An 11,637-nucleotide genomic window follows, 5' to 3' on the forward strand; every position below is an offset into this window, starting at 1 on the left:
CAAGGGAGGGGGCAGGGGAGGGCACACACAGGTGAAATCCACGGGACTGCTGATGGGAATGTCTTACGGCCATGCTAAGTTGACAGGGGGCCTTGATCATCATTTTATTTTATAATTTACCCATAACTCGTATGCTGTAGTGTGCATCAAACAACATGATTTTAAAAAGAATAAAAGGAGAGAGAGAAAAGAAGGAAGGGAGAAGAAAAAGGAGAAACTGCATCAGGAGAATAGGGAAGACCAAGTTAACACAGTAAATACCACTGAGGTGGAATTCCATCGGGAGGAACACTGACGTAGCCTGGACGTGTCACGCGACGACTGGGAAACAGCAACGGAATTTTACCAGGGGCTGAGTCTTACGCTGAGAGAAACTTAAAATTTCAAGCGATCATCTGAGATTGAAAAAGGGGTTGGTCTCACCACCATACCGTGTGTGGATAAACCTTTACATGTAAACCAAGACCTTATAGGTTAACGCATGTGCCTGTGTATTTCCTCAGCACCTCGAGACGTGGTGCCACTGAAGGGATGCGGGCATTTCCATACAACAAAAGTCACACCGCTCACGTGGAAGCATTTGGGGACCAGCACGGCATTTACGGCCATCTGCATCCCTTATACGCCGTGGACACCTGTGAGAGCCATCCGCATGGCCATGGACACCCATTCTCACTTCCTCAGGTGTGTGCATGGCGGTGGGAGATGTACCACACCTATCATCCCCGCCGGAGCACCACTGGAGGCACATGAGGGTCCCTGTTGGCCGTAAGAAGAAAAGACCCATTTTCCCATCTTTTAAATGCTTCCCACCACTTCTGCCTCTTCCACCACTGGTACAAACTTCTCCACAAAAATCTGATTAAATCTCTCTAGACTTCCCCACAAAGCTCCACCAGAGAATTTATCACTATTTCTGCTTAGAGTTGGAAACGAGAAAAAAAAAACAAAAAACAAAGAACAAGTCCGTGTATGAATCCAATTCCATATGAAAACATTTAAAATACATTAGATTTTTGGTCAAGATGAAAGACACACACAAAATATCTAGCAATCTATTCTAATTGGGTTCCCATGGTAACTGTACAATTGGGTTTTTCAATATAACATCCCTAAGGCCCCATGCACACTTGTAAAATAGACTTCAAACAGCCTGGGTTGTTTTCCCATTACAGCACTCCCAGGAAGATCAATTACGACACCCCCCTGCCCTGGCCATTAGTGGCAGGAGGCGTTAGCACCACTGGCCGTATTAGCAGCAGTCACAGAAGGAAACACCACATATCATGATAATTATATCAAACGAATCATACACTTCAGAGCCATCAAACCTGTTCTGGGTAATAACCTGGTCCTGGTGCTGTCACAGAATCACATGGAGGTGAGGGGTGGACTCGAGCCCCACCGCACGCCACACCGGCATGCCTCTCATCGATTCCAAGGGTACACAGAATCAATCATTAATAATTACATTATGAGATGACCCTCAAGGTTAATCATATTCTTAGAGACTCTCGCTATGGAATTAAACAACAAACATAGCCATGCTGGTAAATAAATAAGTAAAACGGGACTGAGAATGCAAATCCACCTTTTCAATATTAATGGCACACTGGGGACGCAAGCTGCTCCTCACTGCCCAGCCTCTCTGCCACAGGTGGGCCCGAGGCAGGTTCCAGGGCCCTGGTGCTGTGGGCACAGAGGGCGGCGGGAATGGCAACATCCTTAGGTAAAGTTAACGGGCTACGTGTCTGCAACAATCCTAGAAATCCCTATACGCCTGATGCGTGCTGCGGGCCTACTGACCTGGAGCCTGGGGCAGAGGTGAGTGCAGCACCCTCCTACTTCCACATGTCCCCCGTCACTGCCACGTGTAATGCAGGCCAGTTTGGGACAAATGCGGGCCAGCAGCTGGCCGTGAGAAATGTCTGGGTCCCCAACTCAACGGAGACCTCCAGAAGTTCTCAGACATCTTAGCATGAAAAGCAGCAAATGGCATGGTCCTTAGGACTCTAGTTGGCGTCCAGTGAGATGACCACATGCCGCTCCGTGGTCCAGGCAGGAGAGCGACTGAACTGACAGCCCTCAAGAAAAAAGTCAGCCAATGAAAACATCCCAACCCAAACGTCTAGACTGGCTCCCTAGCCCCTGCCTGGGCTCCAGTCCTGCGCTGGTCTCTCCTCTCACCTCGCCTTTTCCCATCAGGCCTGGGTGCACTAGAGCACGTCACTGGCTCCAGAAAAGCACCAGCCTGGCCGCCGTGCAGGGCCCTCTAGGAGTCTCTTGCCTGGTCTGCTGCCTCCCTTTCCTGCAACCCTGGCGCCAATGACTCGGCTTGCTGCTCAGAGAGTCCTCAGCTAGTTGTGTGGCAGCCTTCGCTGGGCCTCCCAGCCAGTACAGCCCCCACCGGGCCCTGGGGAGCTTCTAGCGGGGGCTTCCTGCGGCGAGAGATGGAGGCGCACAAGTAGAGCGGAAACTCGGTGGGAGTGGGATGGGCCCCCGGGGAGGGGACATTCTAGGACTGAAGAGGCTGCTGGAGGAGCTGAGAAGCGGGAGGACTGGGAGAGCTGGTGTGGGCTCCCCACGGAGGTGAGGGGCTCCGAGAAGGCCCCTCCCCACTCACTCACAGAGCACAGCACGATGCACAGGCTTCTAGAAAACATGCCGGACGGAGGTGGGGAACGGGCTGAAGCGGAGTCAGGATGGGTCTCTGAGGCTCATTCCATCTGGGACCTGGCGGGTAGGAGGTTTCCCTGGGGCAGTTCTAGACCCGGCCTTCAGTGGAAGGAGGGGGAGCGAGAAGCGGCTGTGTCCCTCACCCATGTCCCGGTGCCCCGTGTCCACGTCCGGGGCCTCCCTGTGATGCACCGTGTGCTGGCACGCAGCCCGTTTGGTCGGGAGCAGGTTGGCGTCCCCAGGAGGCTTGTCCAGTGCCCTCAGGGGCAGAGGCAGGAAATGGCTGCATGGACAAGCGAGGCCAAAGCAACTGAGGCCACTGAGGCTGCAGCCGGCAGCTTCCTCCCGGCGGTGGAGGGTATGAGATGTGAAGACTCACAGTCAAAATCTAGAGGCCACGTGCACGTTGCTCTGTACCCCAAGGGACAGCCCCAGGTCTGAGAGATGAACGGAGGTGGCCTGGCGCAACATGGAGAACGTGCCCCTGCCCAGCGGCTTCCAGAAGGTGACCCTGAAGAAGGTAAAGGCCTGAGCCGGGGGCCCGTGTCCTGTCACCGGGGGCCCATGTCCTGTCGCCGGGTGACACACACACACACACAGGTGCTAACGAGCACCCAGCAGCCAACATGGATCAGGAACGCGCAGCCGTGATCCCGGTTCCCCACGCGTCATCGGGAATTTCCACGGGATCGAGAGGCACACGCTTCAATGCGGAAGCTACTAGAACACTTCTTTAGTGCAACAGAAAAGAGTATTATTTAACCTCCCGGAATCCATCCTGTTTAGTTGCTGTGATACTCAATGGACAGGAGTAAACGCATGTTGGGCCCAAAGAAGAAATCTCAACACACAGAGAAGAAAAGCCGCCGAGGAAACGAGAGGCACGACCTGTGTGGGCCTCTCTGGGGTGACAAGCAGCGCAGGGAAGGCCACGAGCCCAGCAAGGTGACCTCAGTCCAGAGGGAAATGAAACAAGACTCCGGGAGATACTCTAATCACACCAGCAGCAGAAATAAACAATTTTTTTTAAAAGTTAAGAGGAAGTCTTTAAGCCTATACTTTTGTAGGGAATAAACCCTCAACGAATTATGCCTCAAGCTCCTGTGGATTCAAGCTAACAGTAGGGGGACAGTGAGGTGTCACGGAGGTCCCTGGAATCAGAGTGTCTGAGTAACAAAGCACCCCGGCCCCCCGGGCCCTAGTTCAGCATCTAAAGGCCCACGTCCGGGTAAACTGCTGGCACCATGGCGGACAAGAACGTGGACGATGGTGTGGGAACGCGGCCATCAGCAAACATGCCTGGAGCTCAGCGCATCCATCTGCCTGGACAGCCCCTCTGATGATAAGACAAGGCTGACAGAAACAAATTCTTCTGCACAATAAAGAATAGCACACCTGGGCTTTCCCTGGGATCGCTGGCTAAACTCAGTAACTTTGGGAAATACATCATTTCTTTTCTTCGCCCAGCCTTCTAGGAAGTCCCGCTGGAGTGTGACGCCGCACTCATAAGAGCAGCTGCAAACACTGAGGACACCTCGATTAGGTGCCGAGCTATGGACACCATCCGCATCCTCCTCCGATTCCGTCGTCCCACACCTGCACGCCCTTGAGCTACATGACAAGGTCAGGCACGAGGACTTGGAAGCTCACTTCTCAGGGCCTTCGCCAAGCTTGGCTTTGACCCCCGCTGGAGGGTACAAAGGTCTGCAAAGCCGGCAGCCTCCACGTGCCTTTTCCTTGACCCCAGTCCAGGTCAGTGGGGACTCGGGCCAACACCAGACCATGACCACCCACACCCATTTGGCTGACACTCAGGATGCTCTACCTCCTTCCTCTGGCACCCACCCTCACCGAGCCCCGCCCCCCTCAAACAAGGAGGGGTGTACACGAACACTTTCCATGAAGGACAAGGCTACAGGTCCGGTCTCGCGTCACGGAGGCCTCACGCCACCACGGCCTCACTGCGCCCAGCCCTCCACTGGAGTGGCCCGTCCTCAGCACCCTCAAGCAGGGCCCCCGTGGGGCCCAGCTCTCCCCAAGATGCCAAGGATGATGCCTGGTCACACTGGTGTTAGAAAATGTACCGGACACAGGTCTGCATTTATCTTTGCCACCTCTTGCCCCAGAAGGACCTGCAGCAGCTTACCGAGTCGCCATTACAGAGGCAGCCTGGCATGCTGGGTGGTTCAAAGCCTGCACAAGGTTACAAATCCACCTGGTGGGCGCAGAGCCCTCCTCCTGTCCCCGTGGGCCACGCAGGTCACTCACGCTCCCAGGGCCAGTCTCCTTCCAGGCTGAACCGAGATGCTAACGGTGCCATGTCGTCGGGGGGTGGAGGGTGAGGACGTGGTAAGTCGGTCTGTGCAAGCACCCAGTAAAGGAAGCCTTCAGTGTTACTATGAGCAATATCATTATCACACCGGCCAGAATCTTCTGGAGCTTGAGTAACTCTACCAGGCCCAACCATGATATGAAGGTAAAGAGATACCCCCACGTAAGACCCATTGACAGACACACACACACACACACACACACACACACACGTCGTAGAGGTTGTAGTCTTGACAAAGCCTACTTGATGGACCACGCAACCCCCACACGGTGGTGTGAGCAGTCACACGTGGGGAAATGCTGTCAGCACGCGGTGTCACTGCTGGTTCGTGGCCACTGCCAGTGTCAGATTCTGTATGTGGTCCTTTGGGAAGTTCTTTCAATTTAACAGACGGTTAACGTCAAGCCTTCCAGAGGCAGGGCTGGGGGCTGTCAGCGACTGGCAGTGCCCACTGGGAAACGCGCACGAAGCCCGCTTGCCGGTTCTAGGGCCAGGCCCCGTATGCCTGTCAGCGGCCTGGCATACCTGAGTGCTCGGAACAGTGCCACCTGAGCGGAAAGCACTTTGGCAGCTCTCAGTAATGTCCATTGTACAAAACAGACACCGCAGAGAAACCACTTCCTCAGACACAAAGGGTATTTTAGAAACTCAGCGAGTTAGCACTGAGCTACGTCATGCTCCGGACCAAACAGAGGTCCGTGAGCCCTGGAATCAGACACGCGGGAGGTGGAAGCAGTAGCTAGGACCCCATCTCTACTGCTCCTGCCTCCACCAAGCAGTTTTGTGACTCTGAACTAACTGATGATTATTCAGGACTCGCCCTGTGCCGAGTCTGGTATGGTCCTAAAATGTGATCCCTCCCGTAGTCCACACAGCTTATGAATGGTGGTGTCATCTGTCTTATTTTTGGAGAAACCAAGGCCTGGAAAGATTAAGTGACTTTACTCAAGGTCACAGATAGTGACTAGTGGAACCAGGTCCAAACTTAAGCTCTGTTCCCAGAGCCTGCACTCTTAACCCCGTGTTATCTGTCCCAAATGAGGGTGTGGGTTATGTGTAAATCTGTAAAATGATGCCGACGGGACTGGAGGGAGACAAGGATGCTGATTGGACCAGAGGGAGACAACGATGCTGACCGAACTGGAGGGAGACAAGGATGCTGATTGGACCAGAGGGAAACAAGGATGCTGATTGGACCAAAGGGAAACAAGGATGTTGATTGGACCAGAGGGAGCACAGGAGGCTGACCTAGACAAGGATGCTGATTGGACCAAAGGGAAACAAGGATGTTGATTGGACCAGAGGGAGAGACAACGACTGACCTAACTGGAGGGAGACAAGGATGCTGATTGGACCAAAGGGAAACAAGGATGTTGATTGGACCAGAGGGAGACAACGATGCTGACCTAACTGGAGGGAGACAAGGATGCTGACTGGTTCCTCACCTTTTTCCAATTAGAATTTCATCCTTTTTACAGGACTGTGGTTCCAAATTAAGATTTCTATCCAGACAGTAATTCATACATCAGAAACTATTCATTTCTTATTCCACGTGCTTATACTTGTCCAGGTAGACAGAATACGTAAGTATGATCACCTCCATCCAACAGATGAGGCAGCTGGGGGTTTAACAGTTGCCCAAAGTCGCCCAACTAGGAAATGGCATCTCCCTTCACACCTCTGGCTCTTATACACTAAAAACTCAACTCAGTCCCACAAAAGTGCATTCAGGTGTGTAGCTGAATGTTAACCCTCACCTCAGACCATGCTAATGTGTCTACCCAGAGCAAGAGAGAAAAGGAAAGATGGGGGTGAGATCCGATGTGGCTGTCCAGGCCTAACCTGCGTTTGCCAACCTCATGCCCAAGTTTTGGTAACATCTGCATCTTCTGTCAGAACCACAAGCCCAGAAATCGTAACGCTGTGATAACATGTTCGGCTTGCAATTTGAAGAGATTCACACGTCCCGGAGGAGTTACAAAACCACGCACCTAGATCCACGGGCGCAGGCACCCGAGAACGCCGCCTGTGAATGGATGTCTCTGGAAGGGGAGCTGGGGCCCGTCGGGTGGAGAGCACTACTTCCGGGCCACGCTAGGCTCCCTGCAGGTGCTCCGTTAGGGTTCGCTAGACCCTCCTGGGGAGCTTGCAGAGATTCAGGGCTCCAGCTCCTAATCCGGCAGGTCTGCCAATAACCTATGTTTTCCAGCAGCGCCCTGGGAATTCTGATGCTAGCAGGGCGCAGCCACACCACTCGGAGGAGAGCGACAGGTCCCCCGTTCCAGGGGTGGCTCTCACGAATGACACCAGAGACAGTCAACATCTGAAAGTGGTCCCTACGTTCAGTCCTTTTTTTAAAGATATATTTTATTGATTTTTTACAGTGAGAAAGGGAGAGGGATAGGGAGTTAGAAACACTGATTAGCTGCCTCCTGCCCACTTCCGACCGAGGATATGCCTGCAACCAAGGCATATGCCCTTGACCGGAATTGAACCTGGGACCCTTCAGCCCGCAGGCCAACGCTCTATCCACTGAGCCAAACCAGTTATGGCCGTTCAGTCCTTTTGACTGGGGAGTCAACTGTAGCTAAAAGTTTTCAAAGAAATGACAAATACCTACCACGTATTTATTGCATTTCCACATTGAAATGTCCAGTCCCCTTTGTTGCCTGAGACTCAGCTCCCTCTCTTCCCCCATCTCCATACCTCTGAGCAGGCGGTGCCGGAATTGCCCAATCTGTCCATAAGGCAAGAGTTGCTTAAACTACTATCCATACGACTCAATTTGTCAGTAAAAACTGCCACCAGCGCTGTGCTTGCAGAAAAATGCCCATAAATGCATTATTGCGACGGGCAGATCGATGTCTATCATAAAAACAAATAGATTTAACAAGAGCCTGCTTTTCCGAGCGATGCCATTGGTGGACTGCACATTCCGGCTGGCCCTGGACTTCTGGGAATGGGCCATAGCGCCGGGGTTGGATACTCCACTGACTTCACAAGTGATACGGGCAGGAAATTATTCTAACAAGAAAATTTTCCAAGGAGTAAAGTGAACACAGTAGGCACTGAGCGCTCTCTCACAGTTCCTTTCGTGGTGACACAGGTACACACATGAAAACAAACGCGACAACCGTCAGGAAATGTGTCTGTCGAGTCTGTAACTGGTTTCGCCTCAGCTGCATCACAGGCCACAGGAGTTTCTCCCAGGTGGGCGGGAGGGGGCAGGAGGCCTCCGTCCTCCCTGGAGACGCCCACTCCTCTGGCAAGCCCCCAATCTAAAAGAAAGCAACTTGTGGTACAAAAAAAACCCAAACACCCCACAAATTTCAGCATTGCACCCATGGGCAAGGGCGTGACCGCTGGGCCTGCGGCCCCGGGGCCAAACTATTGAGCTGTTTGCCTGGAGCAGACAGGAGGGTGGCTGCCCCAGACTGGAGTCACTTCCAGGGACCGTGCACTTTGGCAAGACACTGCTTGTGACAGATTTACACGTGAGCCAGAGCAGCCCAGACCACTCGGACTCCTTCAAAGGTTACAAAAGGCCACAAAAATGATTCATTCCTCTTCTTAGACAGTTCACTTTAACAGCCATATAAAGGAGCAGTTACTCACTGTATTCCATATATTCATTATGCGGTTTCCCCAAACCCTACGGCCCTCCTATAGAAGCTTTCTATCACTGTTAACTTTCCTAAGGCAAAAAACCTAGACTCTTTCTCTCCACTGACCAACAGATACGGGCAGTTACCCGAACGTCGCAGAACATACATCCGAACGTCGCAGAACATACATCCGCAGGATTTGTCTACAACACTGAGTCGCCTGTGCCCAGACAGGCTTCCAGAACTAGCAGAATGAGGACCACGATCAACCAAGGGAACCAGCCTCCTGAATGCACCCCTTGCAGATGAACCACACACTCACTTCACACCAAGAATGGGGCGTGGGGTGGCTCATTTGTCGCACGTCCGCTCCCACTCAGTGGTAATACTGTAGTTTATGTGTCTGACTGTATCATCTTTCAGGTTGTCTTTAAATCATATTCTATGATAACACCCCATCTCTTTCAGAAAGTAGCTGAGTCAGAAGCTCCCATCTCCGTAAACAGGGTCGGGGGAACTGTGACAGAGACCCACGGAGGTCAGGGCCTTCCAGAGCCCAGAGCCCAGTGTGCCCACCTGGAGTGAGCAGAGACACTCACAGGAAGTCGGGACCCTCAGGGTTTGTGCACTTAGAGGAGGAAGTCTACGCCAGGCAAGGGCGTCAGGCGGGGTCAGAGTGACGTGTGAAGATGGCCTGACAGGTGGGAGCAGACGACCACAGGAAAGAGTTCAGAAAGTATGTTTCTGCTTCCTTTTCTTTTCTATGCAGGAGAAAAGACCCGCAACTGGAAAAGGGCATTGGTGCCCCCAAAAGGAAGTTGGAACAGGACAACCTGGGTGGTCTGAACGACTGGCTTCTAAATCTCCTCTGTACGGTACGAGAAATGAAACGTAGTGTGGGAAGCGTATATTATTAAGAAACACAGAACAGCACACTGTGCTGGGTTCCCGAGAAGAAGGCAGGAGGAGAAACAGCGGGAACACCCACAAGGCCGGTTCTCCTCAGGCCTGGCCTCCCTCCCGCCATCTGCAGGACGGACAGGCGTGCGGGGAACCTGGGGCGGGGGCCCAAGTGGAAGACCAGGCCCATGAGGCCAGTCAGGCCCAAAACAGAGAGAACAGGAAGGTCTGAGGATCCCGGCAGCGGGAACAGGAGCAGCGAGGCGCTACCTGGGTCTGCTGGGCTCTGCAGGCCTTTTAATGCAGTGTCTAACGCAGCGGTTCTCAACCTGTGGGTCGCGACCCCTTTGGGGGTCGAACCACCCTCTCACCGGGGCCGCCTAAGACCATCGGAAAACACATATATAATTACGTATTGTTTTTGTGATTCATCACTATGCTTTAATGATGTTCAATTTGTCACAATGAAAATACATCCTGCCTATCAGATATTTACATGACGATTCATCACAGTAGCAACATTACAGACATGAAGTAGCAACGAAAATAATTTCATGGTTGCAGGTCACCACAACAGGAGGAACTGTATTAAAGGGTCGTGGCATGAGGAAGGTTGAGAACCACTGGTAATGAGAGTGAAATCCAACTCCCAACACAGGCCTTTGCTCATGAAAGAACTTGCGCTCAGAAGGTGGTGAGGACCGTGTGCCCAGGCCTGGTTCACCCAGCCCCACGTTCACAGGCGCAGCCCTACTGCTCAGTCCTAACCAAGAGCAGAGCCAGGAAGCAAGGCCGCAGGGCAGGGCAGGCCAGGCCTCTGCTGTTTGCAGACCCCGGGCCTTAGTGAGTGTGGGCCGCATGGGCAGTGACATGTGGGTTACCCCACGACCGCCCACCCCACACCCCACTGGGCCATAGGCTGCTTTGTATCTTTCTCACCTCCCTGAGCGTCTAATCCAGGGGTGGGGAACGTCCGCCCTGCCAGGCACTAGGAGTGAGTTAGTTAAATGTTCGACCAAACAGAGCAGGCTGGTTTTTAAGCTGATCATTCTGTATGGCCCGTGGATGATGCTATAAATATCCCAAGGCCCTTGGCAGAGAAAAGGTTCCCAGCCCCTGGTCTAGCCCATGGCGGACTCGGGAGGACACCAAACCTTCTCCCATCTTGTCTGGGGATGGGGAGGGGAAGCCGTGCTCAGAGACGCCACGGGTTCCACGTGAATAACCAGGCCAGTTCTTCGCTCTTTACCCTCAACAGCTTCGCCTTCTACCTCCACCAGCTGTGGCCCCTCTCGGGTAATGGTCCACCGAACCAGGCAAAAGCTGTGCTTGCCCACACAAACTGCTCCCAGGACAGAAAGCCCGCTCCTGGGCCGAGGCCAGGAGAGGGAATCCCCCAACCCCCCGAGATCCGGACAGTTAGGAGCCCGGTGTGGGGGGTGCGAGGGTAGGGCTGCTCTCCTGCATTATCCCACTTGGGAATGATGGGCCGGTGCCGATGGCTCTCAGGCCACCTGTCACTCCAGGTGCCTATGGAGACTATGGGGTGTGATGTATACAAACCCCACCTGGTCCTCCTCTCCACCTGCCTCACACAAGACAGAACTGGAAGTCTGCACAAGGAGAGGCCCGAGGAGGGGCTTCTGGAAGCTTCCTGGGAGCTAAAGGGGAGCGGCGGCCCCCATGGTGCTGGTAAGCAGGGCAGGCGGGTGGGCAGTGCTGGCGTGAAGGTGTTGCCACCCGGAGGTCGGGCGGGGATGGCCAGGTGCCCACACCAAGCCTCGGTCACTGCAGTGCGACCTGGTTCTGGACACCAGGGCAAACCGGGCACACGTGTGCACCCCTGAGCACACCTGGACACACCTGAGCCTACCTGGGCCAGTGCGTGTGGGTGGGGGCAGGGCGGGCTCCCCTGGGCCAGTGAGATGAGGGAGCCTGTAGGCCACTCGGGGCTGGACTGCCCCACGGGCTGCAGACGCCCGCCCTCCTCTGGGCGAGCCCTGAACGTGGGCAGGAGGGAGGCAGCCGGACACTCACCGCGAAGCCCAAAGCGCAGACCTGAGCAGGTAGGAGTACAGGGGAGCAAGGTGATCTGGGCGCCAGGGCTGCCTGGGCATGTCCGGG

The 11,637-nt window shown here is 54.0% G+C and overlaps 1 protein-coding gene across 1 annotated transcript in view; it reads right to left on the reverse strand.

Annotated features, from left to right (window-relative positions):
• MGMT (O-6-methylguanine-DNA methyltransferase) overlaps nt 1-11,631 on the reverse strand; it is a 157,283-nt gene extending 145,652 nt beyond the window's left edge. The window contains exon 1 of the mRNA XM_006754931.2: nt 11,551-11,631. The gene's annotated coding sequence lies outside the window, so the exon portion shown is untranslated. The remainder of the gene's footprint in view (nt 1-11,550) is intronic.
• Nucleotides 11,632-11,637: the final 6 nt, after the last annotated feature.

This window comes from Myotis davidii, unplaced genomic scaffold (genome assembly GCF_000327345.1).
Source record: "Myotis davidii unplaced genomic scaffold, ASM32734v1 scaffold72, whole genome shotgun sequence".
NCBI lineage: Eukaryota > Metazoa > Chordata > Mammalia > Chiroptera > Vespertilionidae > Myotis > Myotis davidii.